Source organism: Montipora foliosa, chromosome 2 (genome assembly GCF_036669935.1).
Source record: "Montipora foliosa isolate CH-2021 chromosome 2, ASM3666993v2, whole genome shotgun sequence".
Classification (NCBI taxonomy): domain Eukaryota; kingdom Metazoa; phylum Cnidaria; class Anthozoa; order Scleractinia; family Acroporidae; genus Montipora; species Montipora foliosa.
In genome coordinates this window covers 61,939,803-61,944,802 of record NC_090870.1, presented here as the reverse complement: position 1 = coordinate 61,944,802, position 5,000 = coordinate 61,939,803, and the positions used below count along the sequence as shown (strand labels likewise).

The following is a 5,000-nucleotide window of genomic DNA, read 5'->3' as shown; positions in this document are numbered from 1 at the left end:
AGCAAACGAGCTTCGGGGGCCCCAACTAGCAGGGCGAGGTCTCGTTCGTTCACGGAATTAACCAGACAGATCGCTCCACCAACTAAGAACGGCCATGCACCACCACCCATAGCATCGAGAAAGAGCTCTCGATCTGTCAATCCTAGCCATGTCCGGACCCGGTGAGTTGCCCCGTGTTGAGTCAAATTAAGCCGCAGGCTCCACTCCTGGTGGTGCCCTTCCGTCAATTCCTTTAAGTTTCGACCTTGCGACCGTACTTCCCCCGGAACCCAGACACTCTCGGTTTCCCAGGAAGGGTGCCGAGGGGGTTTTCTTTCAAAAGCCCCCCCGATCCCCGGTCGGCAACGTTGACGGTCGGAACTAGGAGGACGGTATCTGATCGTCTTCGATCCTCCGACTTTCGTTCTTGATCGAGGAGAGCGTGCTTGGCAGACGCTTTCGCAGCCGGTCGTCCTTCGCCGATCCAAGAATTTCACCTCTGACGACGAAATACGGGTGCCCCCGACCGTCTCCGTCCACCATCACTCCGGTCCGTTGCACCGACAAAAACGGGACCCGAGTCCTGTTCCGTCATTCCATGCTTACGCGTTCACTCGAGATTCACGCCCGCTTTGAACACTCCGATTTTTTCAAAGTCACGCCCGCCGAGTCCGGCGCACCCAATCAAGGGCACGGAAGACCGGCCTCCGCGGGGGAGGGCGAGCCACCCACACGTAGCCCCTCGTAACTTAAGAGGCACGACACGGGAACCCGCCCGAAATCCGACTACGAGCTTTTTAACTGCAACAACTTTAATATACGCTATTGGAGCTGGAATTACCGCGGGTGCTGGCACCAGACTTGTCCTCCAATCGATCCTCGCCCGAGGCTTTAAGTCGGACCCATTCCGATCCCGGGGACCCCACTAGGAGGCCCCGCACCCGTCATTTCTCGTCACTACCTCCCCGAGTCGGGATTGGGTAATTTGCGCGCGCCTGCTGCCTTCCTTGGATGTGGTAGCCGTTTCTCAGGCTCCCTCTCCGGAATCGAACCCTGATCCTCCGTTACCCGTCGTCACCACGGTAAGCCACTACCTTACCGTCGACAGTTGATAGGGCAGAGATTTGAATGAAGCATCGACCGTCCGTTAAAGACGTCGATTCGTTCAGTTATCGTGAATCACCTTGGAATCACGGCCTACCACCCGTCCAGCTGGACCCCGGTAAAAGGGCCAGAGGCGCAGGGGCTGGCCGGTCCGGTTTTGAATCTAATAATACATCCTTTCTGAGAACGTGAGCTCACAGTCGGGACTCCAGTCGCATGTATTAGCTCTAGAATTACTACGGTTATCCATCCGGTAGTAACACCATCCATCAAATAAACGATCACTGATTTAATGAGCCATTCGCAGTTTCACAGTACTACTCGTCAACGAGCATGAGTGCTCGTACTTGCACATGCATGGCTTAATCTTTTAGACAAGCATATGACTACTGGCAGGATCAACCAGGAACTTTCTTTACCTTGAGACGTGTACATCTCGCTCTTTGGGACTTGCAACCTTCCTTTCCTCATGGTGGACTTGGCGTCTAACCTGCCTTTTGGGGATGCACCAAAATCAATCAGTCACATCCGACAAAGTGCTAGGTAGGTGGTCAAGTTTTCCACCACCACTCGGTTGGGACGGATGCGCCCATCTCGATCCATTTGCCGACCGAACTCAATCGGACGCACATATGGGCTTTTCTACGACACCTCTTCTCGTTATGCCTCTGCCGGCAGAAAGGCAGGCCCCTAACATCCCTGTCAGCAAGGAAGCGGGCAGGCCAATCAGCCACTGCATGTGGTGAAACGTCACCGAGGATGTAGCAATATACACCTTTTTCCAGCACGCACAATCTCCGACTACCCTTCTGCAGCAAGCAAGCCTGCCACATTCCATGATGCAAGACCAGATTAGGGCTCCTGGATGTCTCGACAACTCACTAGCATGACATCGGACCTTCCCCTCGCCTGTCGTCGGGTCTCGCCTGACACAGTTCTTGGTTCATCATTTTGCCTTCAGGAAGTCAAAAGGATCGTACGCCGTCCTGCCCCGACATGCACATCGTGTCAGCTACGCTCTAGGAGACGTCCTGCATCGATTCGGCAAAAATCGGGTTGGGGGCGAAACGACCCATCTCGCCCATTGCACCACCGTGGTCCTCAGGGCGGTGCGAGCAACTTCCTTGTCGAATTGGGTGCAGGCTGGAGGTCGGGGGCGAAACGACCGGAGGTCGACCCCCCCAACCCACCCACCGAGTTTGGTCTGGGTCCAGTCAAAGGCGACAGAGATACGCGACCAAACGTCCGAGTGCAGTCCCAGTCGAATCTCCCTGTCGTCGGTAGGGTCCTTTCCACAGAAAGCAGCATCCGAACGACTGAGATGACGACCGGGACACGGGAACTAGCCTGTACGTTCCCCCCGGATCTCACCGACCGTCCTGTCCGCCGGAACTTTGGCTGAACCCACATCCAAAGTGCCCAAGGTCGACCAGAAGCGTTCGTTAAGGCCTACTAGCTTGCTAGAGAGATTGGGCGAACCGACTCGGGGCGAACTCTGTTGGAACCTTCCCCTATAGTATATTTAATACACCTTTCAGGCCTACCCAGCTGCCAGTCTTAGAAAAAATCACCACCACTTTTTCTGTAATATGCAGAGCCTTCCCCTGACGTGCTACAGACTAACCAATGGTACCGTTGGATTCAGAAATGGATTCTGCAACACCTTTTTGGGGTTAGGGGGGCCATACTCAAAACCGGGGGGAGTTATGGCCAAAAAACTGGCTTTTCTCACTTATGCAGAGCCTTTCCCTGAGGTGCTACAAGGAAACCAATGGTATCATTCGATGCGCAATCGAATTCCGCAACACCTTTTCGGGGTTAGGGGGGTGCAGTGTAAAACCGGGGGGAGTTATGGCCAAAAAACCACTTTTTCTCACATATGCAGGGCCTTCCCTGGGCGTGCTAGAGACTAACCAATGGTATCATAGGATGCGTAATCCAATTCCGCAACAACTTCTGGGGGTTAGGTTGTCTCACCTCAAAACCGGGGGGAGATATCCTCAAAAAACCTGTTTTTCTCACATATGCAGGGCCTTCCCTGGGCGTGCTACAGACTAACCAGAGGTATCACAGGATGCGTAATCCAATTTCGCAACAACTTCTGGGGGTTAGGTTGTCTCACCTCAAAACCGGGGGGAGTTATCGCCAAAAAACCACTTTTTTTCACATATGCAGGGCCTTCCCTGGGCGTGCTACAAGGAAACCAATGGTATCATCAGATGCGCAATCGAATTCCGCAACACCTTTTTGGGGTTAGGGGGTCCCAGCTCAAAACCGGGGGGAGTTATCGCCAAAAAACCACTTTTTCTCACATATGCAGGGCCTTCCCTGGGCGTGCTACAAGGAAACCAATGGTATCATCAGATGCGCAATCAAATTCCGCAACACTTTTTCGGGGTTAGGGGGTCCCAGCTCAAAACCGGGGGGAGTTATGGCCAAAAAACCACTTTTTTCCACTTATGCAGGGCCTTCCCTGGGCGTGCTACAAGGAAACCAATGGAACCACCAGATGCGCAATCAAATTCCGCAACACCTTTTTGGGGTTAGGGGGTCCCAGCTCAAAACCGGGGGGAGTTATCGCCAAAAAACCACTTTTTCTCACATATGCAGGGCCTTCCCCTGAGGTGCTACAAGAAAACCAATGGTATCATGAGATGCGCAATCCAATTCCGCAACAACTTCGGGGGGTTAGGGGGTCACAGCTCAAAACCGGGGGGAGATATGGCCAAAAAACCACTTTTGCTGTCTTATGCACAGCCTTCCCCTGAGGTGCTAGAGAGTAACCAATAGTATCATTGGATAGACCGTTCAATGGCGAGTGTTTATCACCCATTCCCGGGGGGGTAGCTCAAAATCCAAGGGAGTCACGAGCTGAAAGTCGTTTCGCCCCCAGAGTGTTGCCAGACGCGCCTGAAGGTTCTAGAGCCTAACCAAGGATACCACGGGATGCGCCATCGCATGCTGATTCGTTCTAACTTCGTTTCAGGGGGGTACCTCTTTCCGGGGGGAGATATGGCCAAAAAACCTGTTTTTCTCACATATGCAGGGCCTTCCCTGGGCGTGCTAGAGAGTAACCAATGGTATCAGAAGATGCGCAATCAAATTCCGCAACAACTTCAGGGGGTTAGGTTGTCTCACCTTAACACCGGGGGGAGATATCCCCTAAAAACCTGTTTTTCTCACATATGCAGAGCCTCCCCTGGGCGTGCTAGAGACTAACCAATGGTATCACAGGATGCGCAATCAAATTCCGCAACAACTTCAGGGGGTTAGGTTGTCTCACCTCAAAACCGGGGGGAGATATCCTCAAAAAACCTGTTTTTCTCACATATGCAGAGCCTCCCCTGGGCGTGCTAGAGAGTAACCAATGGTATCACCAGACGCGCAATCCAATTCCGCAACAACTTCAGGGGGTTAGGTTGTGCCAGCTCAAAACCGGGGGGAGTTATGGCCAAAAAACCACTTTTTTTCACATATGCAGGGCCTTCCCCTGAGGTGCTAGAAGGAAATTAATGGTACCACAGGATGCGCAATCAAATTCCGCAACACCTTTTCTGGGTTAGGGGGTCCCAGCTCAAAACCGGGGGGAGTTATCGCCAAAAAACCACTTTTTCTCACATATGCAGGGCCTTCCTCTGAGGTGCTACAAGAAAACCAATGGTATCATGAGATGCGCCATCAAATTCCGCAACAACTTCTGGGGGTAAGGGGGTCACAGCTCAAAACCGGGGGGAGATATGGCCAAAAAACCACTTTTGCTGTCTTATGCACAGCCTTCCCCTGAGGTGCTAGAGAGTAACCAATAGTATCATTGGATAGCCCGTTCAACGGCGAGTGTTTATCACCCATTTCCGGGGGGGTAGCTCAAAATCCAAGGGAGTTACGAGCTAAAAGTCGTTTCGCCCCCAGAGTGTTGC

At 52.8% G+C, this 5,000-nt stretch overlaps 1 pseudogene; it reads left to right on the top strand.

The window, feature by feature from the left end:
- LOC137991918 (uncharacterized) overlaps nucleotides 1–5,000 on the top strand; it is a 45,757-nt pseudogene that overhangs the window by 38,303 nt on the left and 2,454 nt on the right.